This window comes from Amblyomma maculatum, chromosome 6 (assembly GCF_055883805.1).
Source record: "Amblyomma maculatum isolate TAMU_Amacu chromosome 6, ASM5588380v1, whole genome shotgun sequence".
Classification (NCBI taxonomy): domain Eukaryota; kingdom Metazoa; phylum Arthropoda; class Arachnida; order Ixodida; family Ixodidae; genus Amblyomma; species Amblyomma maculatum.
Window position 1 is genome coordinate 44,287,957 of NC_139349.1, and position 23,082 is coordinate 44,311,038.

The window sequence follows — 23,082 nt, forward strand, 5'->3', positions numbered from 1 at the left end:
TGCAGATGAGCGCCGCTGAATTTCGCCGCATGTGCTGTTGCGCGAGGTGCAGTCGCACTACCAAACTGGAGGTTGGATCCCTATTGCTACTGGCGTCCATGGCTGGCTCTGAGTCGAGGCGTGGTTGCCCTTTGCACTTATACCAATCGATTTACAGCATTACTGTTCTCATACCCACATGAATAATCACGCGCTCGATTCTCTTCCACTTCCTCTCAGCACTAAAATCTAGATGTCAAAGGTCAGTTAAAGGTCAAATAGTGAAGGTCATGATGTTACGATGCGCCACCACGATGGTTCACCAGGTTACACCTCAAGCGGTGGCAGCTTTAGGGGAAAAAGAAGGCACAGTATATTTAAACCCACACTTTGTTCTGTGGCTCCTTGAAGGTAAATGGCTAGCTTGGTTGTAAACCTTTATTCCCTGCATAAAAGAGGGGATGCGATCCGGCGAAGATGATGAACGCCGCCCTCAGTTGGTCAACAGCCCCACTCCTGGCTGTCGCAAGTGACAGCCGCCTCGCGAGCACAGCGGGCCAGGGAACACACTATGTAAGCGTGGGACTGTTGCTATGCGGATCAGATGTCCACATAGAAATGTGGCCGATACTGAGTCTTTCCTTTCCAATAAACCAACACATAACGTCAGCGTGGGATCGCTGCTGTGGCTCCGAAAAATTATTGACGACTGCAAAGATCAACACCAACGGTACCTGCCTCCGGCGAAGGGGCTGTCGAAGGCCAACGAACGCGTTCTGCGACAGCTGCAAATCAACATTTTCTTGTGTTCAGCCCGGGCTGCTCGCTACGACCTAAATGTGAAGCCCGAATGCCCACACTGTGAAGAGAGTCTAACACACATGGCGTGGGCATGCCAATCTAGACCCCACTTTCCTCCCCATCCCACCCCACTAAAGAGGTTTAGGACACATTCCTCCTGGGGGACTCGTCGGTTGGGGCACATATCTTCAAGGTGCAGTGGCACAGCACAGCACATCTTCGCTTTACTCCGATGCAGTACTCCGGTACAGTATATTTTATGTTAACTACTCTATCGGAGTACCCGAGCTCGATTCCGACCACTGGCGGCTTTGTTTTGATGGAGGCGAAACGAGGAGGCATCCATATGCTGTGCGATGTTGGTGCACTTTTGATCCCTAGGCAGTCGAAATTACTCTACAGTCCGCCACTACATGTCCTCTTTCTATCTTTCTACATCCACTCGCATCTCCTGCCTTCCCTTAAAGCGTGGTTCAGGTGACCACGGAAAATGTGGGACAGATGCACCGCCTTTCCTTTGTTTTAAACCAATTGATATTGACACGTGCTTTGGGGCGTTAGGGGAAGGAAGAAGAGGCTGGAGAGAAGACAAACCAAAAGATGGTGTGGCTGGCGTGCCTTGCGGACTCGCAGCCACATCAGCGTTTGTTTTGTCTTGTCTTGAATCCTGGGCCGGCTTGCACGATAAAGTCCGAGATAAGTCCAGACTTAAATGGTGTCTTTAGAAAGACCAAGCTTATTTAAGACGGCTCGTGTTCCGAACGTCGAACGCTTCGGGTTCATGTTCACCAGAGTGGCTTCCCAGAACGGCCTCAGCAACCACTTGGGGCATTTTTCCTCGTAACACAATCCGAAGCCGCAAAAATCAATGGCACGGATTTTACGCAACGCAAAATTGACGGAATGTGTACATCTTACAGCAGGGACAGTGCCAGCGCATCCCTGTATTTCCCTAATTTCTCTACTTAGACACCTGGCGTCCTTGTGTCTTAACCAAGAGAGCACTAGAGTCGTAATCATACAAGTGACTTATTCAAGTCAGGACTGAAGCCCAGTCTTTACTCCAGTCTTAAGCCGCCATGCTAGCGGCCTATTCTTTAGACCCCAGTTAAGTCTGGACTTAGCTAAGACAGTCTTAAGATTGTTTTGTGCAAGCGGGCCCTGATTTCAACTAGCCTTAAACTTGGCTAGAAGAGTCATACTAAATGTGCCGCGAAATGGTATGAAACCACACGTAACGCTGAACAAGTTGTGGATGCGTCACAGTGTTCATCTGAAATCACCTGCACTATTCTTTTCTCCTTATTTCCTTATTTGAATTAAATTTTTAGGCTACTGTGACTACCAAGGCTTTTCGGCGGAACGTGGTTTATCCGATTTGCGCAAAATGTATAGTGGCCCTGTCTGTACAAGCAAGGTGCACAAATAATCTCATCGCAATCAGCTTCTTGAGCTAAAAACGTAGTCATGACAGTCGACCAGTTTTGTACCCACGCGAGAGACGTTACAACATGGAGACGTAATGTGAACAACAACTTTGGTTTATTTTATTCCAGAGTGGTGTCCCATGCTTGGGATTCGTATATACAGCAGAAAGTTAGTTTACTATGAGGGAGATGAATCAGCGTGGATACCTCTTCGGCTCACTTCGAGGAAATACCCTGGGGTGAAATCATGGCTACACCGAACTAAATCAGTCCACGCATGCCAGCCTAAGGTGCGCATTATTTCAACCCGCACGCCCTGAGCAGAGCAATATTAGAAACTTGGTCGAGGCACGCTGCTTACTGCGGCTCAAAGAGGAATCTGCGGCAGCTGGCGAAGGATGTAAACACAGTGTTACTCAAACATGTTTCTGGGTCTCGCGCTCCGTAAACATCAGCGCCTCGTTTGTTTTTCTTGCACTCTGCGGGGAGGAGGTTAAAAAGTGCGCCCAGTTTACTCACGGTTGGTCGAGACGGCGCGCAGGCACATCTTCGGTTGAGGCTGCGTTTTCTTTCATTGCGCTCCGGTGCTTCTCTGTTGAAATTCTCACTTGAATTGATTAAAAATGTGCATTGATCAAAGCAGAACGTTTCCATCAAGTAAAGACCTAATTATAAATTTAAAAGGGAAGAAACGAACTTATTTCTTATCATCCTTTTATTTAGTTCTGTCATGGCTCTTACAGATGTTCAGAGCAAGCTGAGACTAAGGAAAGTACAGGGTCTGGTAACTCCCATTTACGCAGACAATAAAGGTCGCCGAAAACGTTGGCCCCTCATTTATCAACAGGACGTCTGCTGCTACTTACTTGTTTACAATTCTATCCAAGCGAGCTTTTTAGATGCATGTTATGTTTTGTATCTTGGTGTTACTCGCTTCGAAGAATGAACAAAAACAACTAAACGCCAGAGAATGCTACGCAAGCGCAGTCCTACATCAGCGCTCCGCAGTGGCTCCAAAAAGAAACAACAAAATGTATGAGGGAAAAATAGGGCACCTCGGTTGAAATTCACGGATTTCAGGATCATTCGGTTGAATGGCGGCTTAAATAATGCCAGAAGTGAGTGTTGCTAACGACCTCAGTGCCAATTCACTTGCCTTTGCACTCAAAGCCCCGGCAAAAGGTGCTTTTTTTTTTGCTTATTTTCAGTAACATTAACAGACCAAGCAAGAAAAATACTTCTTTTCATTTCTTATACATTTTTTTTTTGTGTTTTGGAGTTTTTAATGCAGCCCAAGATGGCAACTCCCGTGATACGGATATACTTTCTTTTCTGACAAGAGTGCGGACTCTTCCTACAAACAGCAAATGCTTTGTTCTGAAAAATCAACTGAGGCTTTAGCTTCCAGTACAGCAAGCGTAGAGAAAAAAAAATCAATCGACACATTCGCACGTATCCAAGTTCAAGGAAACGGCTTCGCTGAGACTTTAGCCGATTTTCCTCTGTAAGTAGTTTTCTTTTTGTCCTAATGGGAGTATTAATAATGACCAAGTGTGAATCAAAATTACACATATCAGCATTCATCAAACAGTCTGTCAAAACTTGTCACCCTATCTTAAGAAATTTGTTTTCCAAAAGGCCTTTTCATTAAGACAATACAAGGATAAACAGTTCGCACAGCTGAGAGAGAATTTGTCCAAAGGAAACGTTAGCAAACGTGCACTTGGATTAAAAACAAAACGCTAGAAAATATCGGTTCAATTAACCAGAGCGATATTCGCGGGAAATGAATGTCTCGAAATGGACTAACAAGGCTTACGTTATATGACAAGACAGTGATAGAAATTATTATTGGTGATTTATTGAATTGCCAATGAAAACAAGTGACGCACTTTAGTCGAAACCAATTTGACAATCGTAGTATATCGAGTTCTCTTCAGAAGCAACATTTTAATGCTTTAATTCGAAACACTCTAATGTGTCCTAACCAGAAAAACGCATTCTGAATTGCTTGCTTGATTGACATTGTAATCCTTCGCTTACAGTGGCGTGCTTCTAAGGTGGGGCATATTACAAAGAGTAACAATACATTCGTGACGGCTTCATATAACAAAATAGAGTGGCTTCGAAAACAAGTATCAATGAAACTATTCATAAATTTTTTCACTGAATCTGCGGCCTTTGATATTATTTATTAATTTTACAGTTACTGCCAGCCTTGTTATCAGGCCTTTGGCCTGAGGAAGAGTGCAACTTGTCTTTTGTGTGTGCAGGGTGCATAAACTCCGTCGGGTAAGAGTACCCTGAAAGGGAGCTTCCAAATGCCATCGATTTGCGAATTCGGGAAGGTCTCCATGGAGAATCCCTCCAAGGTCTTCTCCCACTTTCATTCCTCCTGATCTTTTATCCACTGCTGTCTCAAGTAGCAGTGCCATGTTACAAATCTACCATTACATCTGCTCTCGTGTTGCCGGTCTTTGATAAACAGTAGAAATAGAGTGTCAACGAAATGCCATGTGCTTTCTCAGAACGTAAGCGAGTGCCAGCAAAACGCCGAACATGTGAAATAGCACCAGAAAGGCAGCCAGACAAAAGAAAACGCGTTTGACCTATAGAAAGAAATTGCACACTGGTGTTGACAGCTTGTCGCTGGTACTTGCACATTAGCGCATGTTACGAGATAAACAATGTTTTTATTATTATCAAGATTTGAAAGTAAATTCTGCTAAAATGAAATAAACGACGGTGGTTACAAAATAGCAATCAAACTTTGAGCTCACCCGCCCACCAGGGACTTTACCCTTTATTCTGTGGATTGTCCACTAGTATCAGGCGACGTTTCCAAGTCTATGTTAGGTTACTTCAAGACACGATTCAAAAGATTACTTCAAAGGTTCATGACTGTTTTGAAACCTATGCGCATCAGCAAGGTTCGTAATATAACCATGGATAGCATGGGACATTATTCATATGAAGCGCAATTTAAAATGACTGAGAGTCAATTATGAAACTCCTATGCTAGCAAAGCAGATGAGGTTATTAAAAGCTCTTCCGAGTCTTTTAAAACAGATCTTTTGAGAGCGAGTAGGCACTTGAGCAGTGAAAGTTGGCCAACGCTTACTAAATCATCCCTGACGAAATTCGGGCTGTACCTGTCAAAAGAGGAAAACTACATTTCGTTCTAGAAGGCAAGTTGGTGATAGTGCCAGAATGCTGTATATTTGAACGAGGGATTTGAATTCAAATTTTCATGGATGATGGTATGATGCGGCAATGAGAAGAGTCCCCAAATAGTATTTACCCGACACAAGAGTTAGTGAGGGCCCAGATCTGAGCCCTCACTGGGCCCAGAGCCTGCTTTCTATTCCTCACGCGATAAAATCACTAGGGCCTCAATGAATTTCTAACTTCTTTCTATAAACAGATACACACCAGCAGTGTCCACATATGTTGCCGATAAATCGCTTGGTCCAGTTAATTTATCTCGAAGCCACATGTTCGTAGGCTAATCTATGTGCAACGACAAAATTAAGTCCTGTAAGCGTTTCCCTTTTTAACTGGAACGAGATCAGTATAACTGCAACACTTAGTTCGATTTAAATCGAGCATCCGTTTTCGCAACTTCGCCCAGTTCTACTTAGTAGCAACACGTTCAACAAAAAAACCATAACGGTTTTCCAGATAAAACTCTCCAATGTCGAAAAAGAGTTCAATCCGTTATGAAAATTTCCTCTTGTGTTTGCTCTCACATAGATCAGTTGGCACCATTTCGAACCGAAACCAAACACCAGTCAGTGTCCACTGGTCCAAGTGGGAGCAAAAGTGAATTGAACAATTTTCAGCTATAATCAAATGTTGTTTCTCAACTATGTGTTTACCACAGAACACAAAATATGGTTACATCCCGCCAAGGTGGCACAGCGGTTATGACGCTCAACTACCGTTCCCAAGGATGCGGGATCGAATCCCGGCCTAGGCGGCAGCTTTTCGATGGAGGCGAATAGCAAGGCACCCGTGTGCAGTGCGATGTCAGTGTACGTTAAAGAACTCCAGGTGGTCAAAATTTCCCAAGTCTTCCACTACGGCATCTCCCATAGCCTGAGCCGCTTTGGGACGTTAAACCCGACAAACAAACAAAACCAACAGAATATAGCTACATCACAGAGCGCACTGCGTTTCATTGCTAGTTTGAAAATTTGCCATTACTGGCTTGACACATAGAGCATGGGTGTATTTGGTGACTTCGTGTGACATCGCACACTAGTTAGAGCTATAGAAAGGGAGATAAAATAATGAGCTCAAGGATTATTCTGCTTTATTGTTGTCTTTATTATTGGCACAGGTCTTTAATTCCGTGCACTGAGGTCGTGGGTGTCTCGTATTTGGGGCTGCAGACTTTTTATTACATATATATTATTTTTAATTTTTCCTTGCTGTTCACCGAACAAGGAACTTTGCTTTAAGCTACTTCAACAGCTGAACATAAGTATGTTTGTCGTCTTCCGACAAGGTTGCCAGACGATTCAGAAGACTGTTACGATTCCATGTGGGAGCAGGCAAAATACAGAAAATACAGGGACGAAATATTTATTTACATAATCGCATGTACTACCGAGCTTGAAAAGAGGTCTTCGTAATTGAGTGTTATCGCGCTTGAAATCCGTCTTGCCGCGAAACATAAAATACATGTTTACCATTCCTTTTCTCCACTAAGCTACTGCTGCTTAGTTTGGGGCACAACTGCTTCTAACATAACCAATATACACGGTGTACAAAACAGCTGTGCGCATAACTTTACAAGTTGATTTTGACGGACGCTAAAGAACAATATTTGTGAAAGTAAACTCGGTAGCTGTTGGTAATCAATATATTCCAGTTCTTGTATCATTCTATCAGACATCAATGAAAAAAATTCCCCTCAGCTCAAGAAACTTGAAACTAAAAAACTACGTCGAACCGCTCATAACTCAAGAAAAGAAAAAACCGTGGTAGTTACCGTAGACACGAAATTATATGGTCGTCAGATTATGCGGTACCCTTTAACGAAGGAAACATTTTATGACCATTTTACGCCTCCTATAAGCGCATTTGTGTTTCTAATCGACCTAGATTGATGCTGTTTATTTGTATATTATTGCGTTTTTCATGCTCTCACTCTTGTAAGAATATAGATAAAACATACTTTTTTACTACATTTTCCGCACTCCTTTAATAGCTTGCTTACATTCATTGTCCGGCGATTCCTTGATTTTATGTATATTTCCTACTTGTATGTTAAATCAAAATGAACTGCCCGGAGCTGGGCTCGTCAAATATGCACGAGGTGAAATTTCGGGGGTCCATGTGGCCAACGTTGTTGGGTGTAGATCACCTAAATGTGGAAGGTCACCATTGAATTACAGGTATTCAAATTAGGTTAGACGCTAATTCTGTTTAAACTCGGACGAAGTAAAATTTCGGGTGTCCAGGCGGCCGAATTATGAGGCTAAAGGCGGACACTCTCGGATGACATGTTCCGCAGACAGATTCTGCATACACTGTCTGTAGCAAGAGCCTATCATACTTACGAATAAAATAATGAAGGCCCAAAGCATTGCATGGGCGTCGCTAATTTCACCGCCTGGGTTCGATATATATACGCGCGGATAGTGTAGTGCGGAGTTATAGCATCTTTAGTCACCTCGGAGCGTGCTGCCGGAGCTAGCGGCGGAGGCAATGGCAGAGCACACTGGTGCCCTTTGCATTTCGCCTCTGAATGCAAGCGCAGCCGCCGCTGTCGAGTTCGAAGATTAATTGGTACTCCGGTTGAGGGAGCCGCGAGAGTTATGTACGACTCCCTTGATATCACATTCGCAGCGGCGGCGGTCTTCGTCCACATCGACGAAGGCTAAATGCAAGCCCCCGGTGCCTGAGTGGAAACGGAGCCCATCATTATATAATCCGAATCACTTTATTGCTAAACCTCATAAACCAAACCAAATGAACTTAATTGCCGCAAAAACACCGGCGAAATTATGCATGTTCTCGTATCCACAATTTCGTGCCCACAACACTGCGCGAACGAACGCTTGCGAAAAACATTCTGCTACCATGTGTTCCACGCTAGAAGCACGCGCTAGCCTACACACCGATCGTACTACGTGAGTGAGCGTCCGGTCCAAAAACAGCTTGGCACGACGCTCGCGCGTTATCATGCACCGCGTAGCCACAGAAAGTTCAATTCCCCCTAAGTAAACTAGACATGCACTATACCTGCCGCTATCAGGCAGACATGACGGTGCGCTTTGTTCCGTGACGCTGAGCCCGAGCCACGTCGAAGATTGAGAGATAGCCACTCGAAAGCTCACGCGCAGTAGGCGTCAGCAGGAGCACGCGGCTGACCCGTCTACGCGCGGCACAAAGAAAGCGGCGCGAAGCACTTCATCGCGATATGTCACGGCCACGTTTCCCGATGGCCACGAATCAGTACCCCTCATGAGCCCTACGCATTTGTTTTGTTGCGCTCCCCAGCGCTATTCCGCTCTCTCGTACCTAACCAGACGTAAGCTCACTAATTTCGAAGCTCCGTTCAAATGGACTATGATAACCGCTAAAACTAGTTGTTGCAGTCGAGAATGCCGCGGGTAATTGATGTTAGAAGCGAGTGAAGAACAAGCAAGGTTTGCGTCGCCTCGACACCCTGCAGACGGCCTCGGGCCTTGGTAAGTGCTAACTGTTTCAAAACGTTGCGCTTTGCTTGAAATCATCACGACTCATCATGAAGAGATATGGTCGTTTCCCTAATTCGCGTAAATTTAGCCACCTTGCACACATTCATGATATGCTGAGGGCTGCACGTTGGCCTTGTTTTGCTCGCTGTTACAATTGTTCTCTCAAAAGCAGCCCTGTAAAGCAGCCTGTGCTATAAGCAAAGAACTAAAGGCTGCAAACCCCAGATACGCAGGTTCTATCCTAGCTGCGGCGGTCGCTTTTCGATGGAGGCAAAAATTGCTGCTCTCATCTGCTGCCCGAAGTCAGGCAAAGAACCCCTAATGGTCCAATTGTCCGGAGATGTTCATCACTACATCCCTCATACAGTCTGTGTCGGGTTGTTATGTTAATCCCTATAAGACAAAAATAACAATGAATTGTGCAGACACATTACGTGTACTATTGCGCCCATTCTACTCATGTAACTAAATGTTGAAATTTCGCAAAGGGCAAACTTAAGCCGTCTTATTTTCATTGAAATTTTGTGTTATCAGCATCTAACAAGTTATGAATTCGAAAGCCGCGCAATGAAAGAAGAATATTTCAAGGAGGTGTGGAATTTTGGCAATCAAGGACGGGAACTAAATGTCCAGGCTTAGGTTTATTCATTGCGGCTATTTTTCTTGTGTTTATTGGCATTCTCTCGCATGTCTCTCACTTGCTTGCGCTTATTCACATCATGTTGGAAAAACACATACAGAGGCCTGGATGGAAGGAGCGCGTAGGTATAACGCCAATAGGTAAAACCTCTACAGTGTAAACTGGGTGCTACAGCCTATGTAGTCAAGTTGTTTATGTAGTGAATTGATTACTCTTCTACTGTTTGTTGTTGTTTGTCTTAAAAATAACAGCGCAATACAATTTTTCAAATTGAGTAGATATACATATCCAGCACTGAGGGACGAAACTTCCGTTCAAGATATATTTTAATAAATTCCTATAAGTCATATGGCAACACATTCATCTGTTCCGCAAGTGACCACAAACTGTAACCATGGAGAAAAATATTACTTGAAGAAAGACCATTTTTTTTTGTGACAGGAAGTTATAATGCATTGACAGCTTTGGACAGGAACTAGCAAATTATGAAAATTATGAATTACGAAAAAAGACCACGAGGTCTATCTTTATGAATTTTAACACAGCATTTGTTGAAATATCTCACCATATCCGCTTCGTTAAATATAATAGTTAAAGTTAGACCCCTAAAAGCCGACCTTCACACCAATTGAATATTCAACAGAGAAAGGCACTAAAAGAAATCTAACATCTTGCGACAACCTCCCTTTATTAGTCAAACTTCCCACACGCTACCTCTTCTACTGTATTGGTGGAGACAACAAATTCCGGCAACAGGTGCCGCAGTTTAACCTGACAGACGGTGCGCGTGATTGGGTCGATACCTCGCGAAAAAACAAAAATTGGCTCAACATCTGGCGTAATAAGAGTTGTCCGAGCCCCAATCTTCAACTTGGCGTAACCCGTTCTTCCTGCTGCAGCGTTCTAGTTCCGAAACCTAAACGAAGAAAGTAACATCCTAGAAACTCCTGTAAGTTTACATGCAGTAGCTCTGGTGACAATCAATATGGCGCCTTCTGAGTTCTTGCTTGTCAATCGTGAGTATAATAGCGCCGATGATAACGGCGATGCAGTCAGTGACATTCATGATGATGATAGTATAGATATGATATTGGCAGAGCATTTAGTTGACAACGATGCTAGAAGTAATCCTCGAGGTGATTACGACGACGGCGACGACGACGATGATGATGATGATGATAGGAATGACAATGACTGTGCAGTTATTTAAAACAGTCCCAAAAAGTATTTCTCTATTTCTGCTCTTAAGCAGACATAAACATGGTCCTGTAATTTACTCGACTCTGAATGCGGGTTATCGCGGTGACAGATTACGCATCATTTTCGCTTAGCTGTGGTTAAAATCGAGTTAAAAATAGGCTGATGTTGCGTAAGGCTGCCAAATCTCGAAAATAAGTATGCCTGTTGCAAACAGCAGTACGGTAGTTTGCGCGGAAAATGCTGTGATGGTAAATTAGCGATCCGTTCTAGAATGCAAAAAAAAAAAAACACAGATAAACGACAGCGATCTTCGCTCTCTTGTAGTTCATTTCCTTTGTATTTCATTCATTTTTAGTGGCTCTAGCCAATATATGCTCTTAGGAAGAATACCAATTCTCATCATAGTATATTGGCAGCCTAACAGTTCCAAGACGACTAACCACTGACCGCCTAAATATTTATCGCAGTTTCTTTGCAACTTTAATGAAGAGCCGTACAGTTTTGCGTTTTGAGTCAAGGAATCATAGGGCATAATGATATAAGAGTTTACTCTTGCGCTTTCTTGATTAAAATTTTAGCCTAATTGAAAACGTCATGCTGGGGTCTCTTGATGCATTCTGATGCAATATGGTTTGATATTCATCATTTGCACGCATTTCGTTTGGTTGAATTGCTTTTTTTTTAACATACTCGTTTTGGCTCTTACAAGGTTGTTTCCAGGGTCGAGAGTTTAGTTGCAGGCTCTCTTTCTCTCTCATGTGGAGGACGCATAAAGCTCAATTAAAGCTTTTGAAAATACGAACTTGCGCTACACGTTTAAATAGCATAAAATGAACATGCGTTTAGTATAAACAATTTAACTTATTGAAACTGCTTATAATATTCTTCCGCCTAAGTTATGCGCATTTGCAAGCGAAAAGGTTCTTCGAAGACGTGCCCTGAGGGAATATTTCCGCCGCGAGGTACTCATGAGCACACGGAACTCAAGTGATAAATTATGTGTTCCCTGTTTTGACGTGAGGAACCTTCTGCCCCTCAGTGGCCTCTAATGAGAAAAGCAGCCCCGAACTTTCGCTTCCCCCAGCCCTGTCAGCCGCATAAAAGCGAAAAGGGATTGAGAGTACAGGCGCCACACAGGTATCCTGATCTACTGCATCGCACGCTAATCCATCTTCGCTCGGCGTCCATTCTCTGTTGCACTTGCAAGCAGCTCGCCGTTGATTGAGTGGCCTGGCAGGAGAATAGGTACCCTGTAATCTGTGTTGATAACGGCGGACTACTTCACCGAAAGAACTTGTTCTCCCTATTTAAAGGTGGCCAACAGGTAGAAAGTGCGCGCCGTCATTTTCGCTCTGTGTTTCCTCCTATCGACCATCCCTTTCCACGTGTAAACTGCTTGTGCGCCAACTATTGTTTTTGCGTGATGCGCTTACTCGGTACGATTTTAGCTTTCTTCAAAAGTGCGACCCTCTAAATAGGAGTTTCTCGCTGATGAGAGGGCTATGGAACGAAAAATGGTAGGGGTAACATTAAGAGATTCAAAGCGTGCAGAGTGGGTCAGAGAAATAACTGAAGTTACCGACATTCTAGTGGAAATTAAGAAGAAATGGACATGGGCAGGACATGTAGTGCGAAGAGAGGATAACCGATGGTCGCTGAGGGTAACAAACTGGATTCCAAGGGAAGGAAAGCGTAGCAGGGGGCGGCAGAAAGTTAGGTGGGCGGATGAGATTAAGAAGTTCGCAGGGGTCAAGTGGATGCAGCTAGCACGTAGAACCGGGGTAAGTGGAGAAATTTGGGAGAGGCCTTCGAACTGCAGTGGGTATAATCAGGCTGATGATGATGATGATGATGATTCAAGTGTTCATATAATCTGAAACTTTAAGCGGTGGCCTCCTTTTGATTAATCTGAACGGAGATAGGCCATGTGCTATGTGATGTCAGCGCATGTTAAAGAACCTCAAGGGATCGAAATTTCCGGAGCCCTCCACTACGCCGTCCCTCAGAGCTTTGGGACATTAAATCCCCATAAGCTAAACTAAACTAAACATCCTCACTAGAATCTAGAGCAGCCTGTACTGTGTGTGAACCTTTTCAATGAGGCAAGCCGGAGAAGAGGTACAATACCTATTGCTATTTAAAAAATGGACAAACATAATAATACTTGTTTTTATATTTGTGGTTTCTTTGTTACGGACAGTAGAGGAGCTTCCACCAAACGCAGCATAAAATAGTAACTTTTTCTGCTGATTACGCTTTCATTGTAATGCAAATGACCAGAATAGAAACGTCGCCTCTCTGTCACCTTAGTATAGTCTTTTTTAGTATACGATAGTCTTAAAATGTATTTCGGTCCTCTTGTAAAAACAAAAGAAGCCGATATAATAATGATCATGTTTGTTCGTGGAGGCAGTATTAAAGCATAAGCGGGAGTAACAGCAGCATAAATCGACTATAATATTGTGGCGTTACGTAACCCTTTTTGAGCTGTAGAAAAAATTTACATTCATGCATTTTTTCTTTGCTGTAGTCATTTTTTAGTTCAAGCTTTTTGTTGAGTAGTTTCTTTTATTAAACATTTATGTTCATGTCATGTATTGGGGATAACTCTGATAATCACCTTTATCTAAAAGAGCCTAAGGAGCAAACATTTTTGTAACTGGCAAGTCAGGAAAATAATGAAACTCGCCGGAAAAATAAACTTTAAACCAACAATTATGCCCTAAAGTTAATTCAGGCGAGGTGGTACTGTTTAAAACACTCGATACAAAGCAAGAGGCTGAAATGTTATTATTTCCCGCCTATTTTAGGCTCAGTTATGATTAGTGCAGTTTATCTTATTTTTGGAGGTGCTGCTGACCATGATATATGTTTGGACTTTCTAATTGTACCTTTAAACCACCAGTGCACCTGTATCACACTTAGCTACGGATATCAAACAAAATTCCGTCCGGATTTGAGGATGCTTTTCATCTTCCCAACAATTTTGGTTCTAACAGTCATACCACTTAATGTCCGCCTGTATCTTTTTATTTGGGTTATAACAGCAATCACAAATTGACCGGTGATTCCCAGATGAAGTCTGTTACTGCTTACCAAATTGCTTTTGTAACACATTAAGAAATAAATCTTGCCTATAGCACAACACATATTCATACAGGAGCAAGTGGAAACACCTAAAAATATAAATTGCAAATGTGATTATATTATGTACAGCGTTTGCCGGACGATTTAAAAACCCATTTAAAAATAATTTTAATGAGATAATAACTTTTATTGAAATGACAGAGACGACAGTAGCGGAAGTCATAAAACGGGAAATACAACTTGGTTAGTACGGTCAATAAATGAAATAGACTAACTGACATTTTAATTGAAGACCTGCAGGAATTTGCCACAATTAGAGAATTGCAGAGGGCTTTTCGGCATCCAACATGAACTCTTAGACGCGGAAAAACCGACATTTGCGCTATGCAACTAGCATGTTTCGGCTCTCAGGATGCACTGGGCAGGCATGCGCGGCGGCAGTAAATCGAGGTTAACCAAATCCTTTTATCGTCGGGTTGCTTGACCATAGTGTCGGTACCCACCGCTAGAGTAGGAAGGACACATTGAAAGAGCAATCAATCTTGTGCTGTGGGTAGTACAACTCTATGGCCCTATGCAGGGCCATGCAGGGAATGTAGCCGCTGCGAACATTTAAAATTTTCTTTGCGACCAAAAGTTCTAATACCATAGAGCCCAGAGTAAGTACATTTTTTCTTAATTTGATATTAGCTGCCCTGATGGATTTCTACGATTTCCTGATTGCAGACAAACGGCTGGCTAAAAATTTAAAAAGCTGATTCGCTCTGCTTACTTAATCCTAGTAATCAACTTCTGCCACATATCTTAAAACATCCGCAATGTCGCCACTATGATCGAGATGAAGTCCTATGGTTTAAATTGCCATTTTTAGACATTTTAAATATATCTGGCTTACCACACTGCAGAGCGCATAGAACACCATTTTTTCTTAATTTGATATTAGCTGCCCTGATGGATTTCTACGATTTCCTGATTGCAGACAAACGGCTGGCTAAAAATTTAAAAAGCTGATTCGCTCTGCTTACTTAATCCTAGTAATCAACTTCTGCCACATATCTTAAAACATCCGCAATGTCGCCACTATGATCGAGATGAAGTCCTATGGTTTAAATTGCCATTTTTAGACATTTTAAATATATCTGGCTTACCACACTGCAGAGCGCATAGAACACCGGGAAAGCAAGAATTATGTTCATCTTCATAAATTCGTGAATATGAGCCGCCGCAGAAATACTTAGCCCCACAGATAATTTAATGTCGAGCAAGTAGATATAAAACGTTTTGGTAATTCTCGAGAACTGCCATCGACATCAATATTATACGATCATTGTTTATCAAGAAAACAAAGCAAGAAACGAATCTTTCTTACTTTTTGGGACCTTCGAATGTTTACTGAGGCCTTGAAAGCAAATTTGCAGAGATTACGATTATGCAGCTGCCACAGGATACAGTTAATTTTAGGAATATAGGGGACCCTTTGCACAGAAGTGGGTGCAGTCAAGCTTTTGTTTAGGATAATAATGATGATGAAACAAATTCTAAGGCGTCTAGAAATAGCTCTGTTTTTTTTTTATTAAATCCGAACATGAGCATACTCTAGAATTTTTGGCTGCGCTTTGTCAACTCATCTAACGCAATCTGCGCAGTGGCTTTATATTTTCATCTTCTTAACATTTTGCTTTTTCGGATGTAAAACCTTACACATGAAGGGAGGCGGTATTCTAGTTTCTATTCTTTGTTTGAAGCATCTTCTCATGTCCCAGTACAATAATGCTGAAGGATTTAAAATAACTCAATATGCAAACTTTTCCTTCTACTGACTTATGTCGCCTTCACAAACCGCTCGCATTCTGTATTCATAATAGAGGTATGAAAGGACACAACAATTTCGCCCCATAAATACAAGCGTTTGTCTCTACGCTATAAAATTTCCAAGGCCGTCTGGATATTTGACGTCATAATAAAACCTAGTTATAAACTACGGGAATGTGTCTTTGGCGTTCGCATATGCAGTATTTTCTTTGCTAAAAGGCTCAATTCGTTTTCCTTTTCTTGTCGCACGTACATGTTTTATGAGCGGAGCAAAGTATTCTGCTCAGTTAGAGAGCGTATAGCCTATACATTTAATGACTCTGCAAGAATGGATATGTTCTACTTTCGTTTCTTTGTATTTATTTTTATATTTATTCTTCGGCTGATGCGTTATTTTGTGTTCTTTATATTTTTGATTGCATATATTTCTTTATAACAACTGTAAATTAATTCAGCAAGCATGTTTTCAATTCAGCAGTTAACCCCGTTGACGTCTTCAGTGTCTATACATCTGTTTTGGCTAAAATTTATTCAGGCGAAAGCCTTTCTAGGCCCATGGTGAAAGCCTCGCGTTCCCGATATGTGTTCGCTCGATTCCGCAAGACGTCGCTATAGATTCCGACGTCCACATAATGTGCCATATCGGATGGTTAGGCCTCCATTCTCGCATGTTGATGATAGCGAGCCTCAGATGCTGTTGTCGCCACCCATGACGCCAAAAAAAAGAAAGAAAGAAGTAGAGTTAAAACAGTACACCAACGCGCCAGATAGAAGTAGCAGGAAAGACGGAAAGTCTTTCGCCCCTAAGCCCTTACGGGAAGTTAAGCGCAGTCCTGAATTATTTTTTTTTTATTTTTTGTTTATCAGCCCCAAGAAACTTGCTCGCTCATTCTACTTCCAGCCTAGGATTGAAGTGAATAACTAAATAACTGCCTTCTTTAGATGCTTTGATTAGCGGCACTTTTTTTATTTCTAATCATTGATTATTTCTAATTGATTTCTAATCACTGTTTATTCAGACAAAAAAAAAGTCATGGCCACACTAGCTGCACTCAGGGCGCGAGGTTACGAGTTACCAGCTAAACACTGTTATATTTATGGTAAGAAACGGTGAGACGACTTAGAAAAGCACTTTGACATCAGCGGGACGTAAACGTCAGCAGTAATGAGCTCTCTTTTTTGTTCTCGTAATGTGCTATGCATAACTTTTGCCTGACGCAAAAAGGAATGCTTTCACCTTTAAGGAGATCTGTAAGACCAGTCGGATTACATGTCAGCATAGTTAGGCTGCCATTTTATTACTTCATATCGGAATGTTTTTTTTTTTTATTAGAAAGTTTATTGCCATAACAAGAAGTATGCGCAAACACTGTTTGGACCGATAGCTATGAAAGCTAGTGGCCGGTCCAATACAAACATTACTTGTACAATTGTAGTAAAGAAATTTTCGGCGACACTTAGGTTCCGCTTTAGTATATAATGCGACAGTGGCAATGCGTCCTGTCTGCGGATCTTCTTGTGTATCCACGTTCAGAGTCATCCGCTTTGCTCCCGGCTAAATCAGTAAATCGATAAAGTGTGCCTCTACTGTATCGCAGACTCTCAATAGCATGCAGTCGGTCGTAAGTACCACATTATGTGAAATACCACCCAACATAAATACGGCTCGTATAAACCCAGCTTTGACCAAACCGAGTGAGCTTACTACGACCGATTTGTCAGGAACTTTTCGCTTATCGTCGAACCGTTGACGCCACTTACAAAGGCTGATGGGCTTTTTAAATAGAAAGCTGCAAGCGGAAGCTTTCAACGAACTAAAGCGCCGGTTACACACCTCTCCTGTACTCGGGCGCTTCGACGAAAATGCCGAGACAGAAATACATACCGACGCAAGCAGCGTTGGCCTAGACGCAGTTCTCGTTCAAAGAATTGTAGGACTACAAAGCATTATAGCGCACGCCCGCCGTTCGCTGTTGAAAGCCGTAGCGAATTACTCGACGACCGAGCGCCTCGCAATAATCTGGCAGCTTAAAAGCTCCGTCAGTACTTATACAGCCGACCATTCAAGGTGATTAGCGATCCCCAAGGGCTCTGCTGACTGCCAAATATAAACGACCCCTCCGGCCACCTTGCGCGATTGATCCTCCCTACTGAAAATATTGTATGCGGCAATAACCTCACATTTTCTCACACAATCCAATTCAATTCGCATACAAGTAGCATATAATGGCATAAGGTCTTATAATTTCTTGTACATTATCGTAACGTATGCAGGATATTTTATGGTAATGATCTGCACCGAATGAAAGTCTGTGCGATTAGATGAGATTTTATGAGGTTATTTCCCCGTAGAACATTTGGTTTTTCAGCAGGGCTACGTCTTGAAAAATTTGATGTGACTAGTATACAAGTATGGCCACAAGAATCCTGACAATTATGTTGTAAAGATTACGGGAACAGTGGTTGGGCTGTATTACACATCACCGACAAACGTGCTCGAAGAATGTTCATTTGTCATTTCGGGAATGTGTACTTTTTCCCGAAGGTATATTTCGTCCTGCAATTGTACTGTGTGATGTGTTTGTCCCAGTTCCACTGGCCACTCGTGCAATTCCATTTAGGCTATCATCACAAGCCTACAGTTGCAGTATGTATACTTAGACCATCGAAGCCTTAACAGGAAATCAGAATTTAAAACTTTATTCACACACAAATAACGTCCTTTTTTGTGAATGTAGGAAGAATATTCTGTCATATTCCACGTACCCGATTCCGTGGCAGTCAGGTTAAAGGACAAGTTAACGGTATTAATGATCGCTTGATCGGCCACTATGTTTTTGCTGTTTTTCACAAACAATACATTTCCATCTTTTCGAAAACTCGGTGCTGGCTTTCTTAACTGGTGAATATCTCTGTGAAATGCAGGTCTTCCAAATAAACCAAACGTAAGGTAAATGTGGTCTTGTTTGAAATGACAAACATTCAATTCAGTGCCCACTTGATGGCCCCTACAGTGAGAATCATGCGTGAGCTCTACGAGCGCCCAATAAAATGTTCACAACAGCGCTTTTTGTGTGTGCGTGTTTGTCTATATGTGCTCCCCTGCGTGGTGCAGGTGGTCTCCCTCGGCCTGTAACTTTGAAAGCATGCCTTTTTGTATGTAAATTTCTGAGGAACTTGCTAATTCTAAAATACGCTATATACCCTCCAGGACACATTTCTAGGCCGCCGGCTGCGCTGCACGCCAACAATATAGCAAAAATCACAGCTGTTATAGCAACTTTCGCATTTGTTCTGTATGTTACCTCGTACATCAAAATGTGCGAAAAGAAACTTTTAAGCTTTAAAATGACAACCGAGCACATGCTGTCCATACTATCTTAACTGCGTCTTTTTGGCCTGTATTATCTACCGCGCGTTCGTATCAGCTACGCTATGTCATCTCAACGGCAGTAATGAAGTACATGTATTCTCAGTTAAGACCTGAATACTACCATTAATTTTCATGCACTCTCATTCTATAGTCAGTCCTTCGGAACGGGGCCTTGCGCAGCAGGCGCTCCTCCTATTTATTTTTGCATGCTGTCTTAGCAGTATGATCCGCCACGCTTTCATGCAGTGGAGCGTTAAGTGCAGCTGAAGACAATAGCAATATCTGTCTTGCTTAAGGAAAAATGCTTCCATAGCGTCATTTCAAAGATCGCCAATCTTTTTTCATTTGCATGAAACACTTATTGCAGACTTTTCTGAATAAGTAATAGCAAAACTCTCCGTACCTTTTCAGAACCTGAGTTTAATAGCAGGCTCCTGCGCAAGCCCATGAAAAATTCAGGGCAACAGGGGAAGGTCATTTGTTATTCGGGGTAGTTTCCTCCAGAAAAACTTCGAGATGACCGAGTGCAACCAAGAGTTGGAGTGCAGTGCGGGATTTAATATGCGAGCCTCTACGCCAAAACCAGACAGGGGCCTCAAAATATTGGCTCATTTTTATTTTCGTTTATAGAATACATCATCATCAGCCGGAATGCACCCACTGCAGGACGAATGCCTCTCCCATTTTCCTCCATTATCCCGATCATGCGCCCTGCGCTAGCTCATTCACTTGACCACTCTGAGCGTCTTAACTTCATCGACCGACCCAATGTTCTGCTGCTGCCTGCTACTCTTCATTTCCCTTGGAATACATTTGGTTACTCTTAGCGACTATCTGTTATCATCTCTACGCACTGCATTTCCTACCCATGCCCATTTATTTTTCTCAATTTTCACTAGAATACAATTAAATTCGGTTATTATTCTGACAAAATGTACACACTACCTATTCTTTAACGTGCACCAGCCATTTTTCATTCTGTGGCGCTCTGCATTGTCTTCAACTTAAGTAGGACCCTCTTCGTTAGCCGCCCCATTTCAGTGCCATAGGTGAGGGCCGGTTAGATGCAACTAGTATCTACTTTCCTCTTGAGCAATACCGCTGAGCTACCAGTCATGATCTGTGAGCACTTGCCGAATGCGGACCATCGTAATCATAATCTTCTAGTTATTTCATTTTTGTGATCTGGGATCTGCGGTTACTACCTTTCTTAAGTTGACATATTCACCTACCTCTTCCAGCAATGCGTTACTTTTTTTAAATTCCTGTTTCTACCCAAAGTATTCAGCGTCACCTTAGCCTTCTGCATACTACTCCAGGATTACCTTTCTTCTCCTCTTGTGTTGATCAGTATTAAAATATCGGAATTTCCCCCCTGAGTTACTTAGCAAGGCGATGTCATCAGCGAATCGCAGATTACTGATTCTTCATCATTCCTTATTCCTAACTGCTCCCGTTACATACCTCAGAATACGTTCTCTCAGCAAGGCGTCAATGGCACTGGGAAGATCGTGTCTTCTAGTCTCCCACCTTTCTTAATTAGAATTTTAGTATATTCCTTTTGCAGAACTGTGGCTGTTTACAGCCACTATAAATATCTTCCAGTACTTTTACATATGGGTTACCTACACCCTAATTTCGGAATGCCTGCTTGATTGTTGAAGTTTCGACTGAGTCAGATGGTTTCTTGTGGTCAACGAATGCTATGTATAGGGGCTGGTTACATTTCAAGCATATTTCAATCTCCTGATTGATAGTATTGCTATTGGGGGTACTCTTTCCGAAAACCTGATCGATCCTTTTTTTGACTGAAGCCAAAGGTTCTCCTGATCCTATTAGCGAAAACATTAGTAAATAACTTGTACATAAGGATCAGTAAACTGATTGGTCTGTAATGCTTTATCTCCTTGGCGTCCGCTTTCCTAAGGATTAAGATTATTATTATGCTAGTTTTATTCCACGATCCCGATACCTTCGATATTATTAGGCATTGCCTATAGAGGATGACCATTTTTTCTAGCACCATCATACGACCCCCTCCCCCCCCCCCCCCCCCCCACGCACAAAACTTGTATTTGCTCATGCAGGCCTATCTTCCTTACCTGCGGTTTCAAGCTATGACCGTTCCTCAGAGCATGCGAAAATTCCCCTAGTTCTCTACTTCTCTACGTAGGCCATTTTACGCTTATTGATTACCTTTGGTATCTCTGCCATTTTTATCCTGTGTACTAGGTTGCAGGGTTTCATACTTTGTCGTTTCTAAATGAAATCTTTAGTCTCCTTAGGTAGTTTACCGCTAACCTCTTTAACTATCTTACCGCCTACTTCTACCGCGCACTCATTAATGATATCTCCGAAAGTATTGGTGATTGCTTCTATCCTAAAGTTTTCATCCTTGGTTAATGCTGAATATCTTTTCTGTAGCGACATCCTGAATTCTGTAGTTCCCCTCACCGCCAATTCATTGACGGACGTTTTTCTTACTAATCTGTTTCGTTCCCTCTTCAGATCTAGATTACTTCCAGACATCCTGCGGTCACTGTATCGTACCTTTCCGATTACTTCTACACCTTGCATAATGCCGCGGTTAGAACACAGTATGAAGTCGATTTCATTTTGTGTATCCCCGTTAGGGCTTTTTGATGTTCAATTCCAGTTTTTCTGTTTGCTGATGAATGTAGGTATGGATTAGAAACTTCTTGCATGCAGCGTACTCAACTAATAACTCCCCTTGCTATTTTTTCACCCAAAGCCATAGATACCCACAGCCTGGTCTCTCGCTTTTTCCCAACTTGGCATTGAAGTCGACCATCAGTACTGTATATTGCATTTTAACTTTCGCTATTGCCGATTCTGCACTTTCGTAGAAGCTTGCGACTACCTTAATTTCTTTACATTATTTCCTATTAAGACGTGCTTTATCGTCAGCATGAATTAAGCCTTGACAAAGTTTCAGCACTGATGGCAGGCCGCTAATATAGAAGAAAGAAGACAACTTTTCTCGCGCACAAACCTGTGGCACGCCTAAATTATTGTTTGCTTAATTAACTTGTAAAAACACATTGTTCTCGCCCTTAGAAATATCTCGCCCAGATCTTAAATTTCAAATTTTAACTCCAAGTTTTCTGCTGCATCTTGGGGTCGTCTTGGGGTTGCCTGGATACACTTCCGTAGCAAGTGTGGGATTTGCGTTCATATTGTGTCGATAGCATTTTACTAGTAGAGCAGCAGCTACTCTAGCCGGTCCGGCCATTTTACCTAAATAATGGTTAATAGCCGCTAACATTAGTTCTTCTATTTCAAATCTGGCTATGCAAAATATTAGTACCCCCCAATTTAGCACCTCCGTTGCATCTGAAGCGGTATGATTATCTGATAACGAAGGTTCCACGAAAGCAAAATAGATAAGTGATTCACCTGTGTTTTCATTAACTGGTTGAGGGAAGGTATTTGGATTTTATGGGAAGCTAACTTGTCGTTTACTAAGTCCCAAATTTGTTTTACACGTTAATTTGTTCAATTTTTAGGGATTAATACACATAGCTTTTTTCTCTTAGTTAAGTAAGAGATAAACACTGGATTCGATATTGATTGAGGTAATCATAATTTGTTTTGCACTTCTCACATTTATGGTATCATTGTTCCTTATTTTGTAGCTAAGGTTCCAGTACTTAGCCAAGCAAAGTAATTCAGCAGAGGAATTTTAAGGTGACCAACAAAGCTTTCTGTTAATGTCATTCTCGTAGGCGCTAGCACAATTCGTTTGTTTTAATATTCCAAACAATATGGCAGCTTCTCCTGCTATGCGTGTTTCTTTGTGTTCCTGTAGCGTATGTAAAACTTGTTATTATTCTATTTTAAGCATAATAGAATAACAATCCACTGTCAGGCAACCACAAGGGCTAGCTTGAAACCCTAGGAAGCTATTGCAGAGGGCATCATCTGTGTGTATACTTGATATGCTCGTGACATGGGATCGTTCTTTAAGTTGTGTAATCCAAGCAGAAGAGTAGAATGATGAAGTGCTGAGATAGCAAGTGAAATAACCCCTCT

The 23,082-nt window shown here is 42.2% G+C and overlaps 1 long non-coding RNA gene across 1 annotated transcript in view; it reads left to right on the forward strand.

Annotated features, from left to right (window-relative positions):
• The first annotated feature begins 8,612 nt into the window (after positions 1–8,612).
• Positions 8,613–23,082, forward strand: part of LOC146185627 (uncharacterized) — an 82,334-nt gene continuing 67,864 nt past the window's right edge. The window contains exon 1 of the long non-coding RNA XR_014707810.1: positions 8,613–8,908. This is a non-coding gene — a long non-coding RNA (uncharacterized LOC146185627). The remainder of the gene's footprint in view (positions 8,909–23,082) is intronic.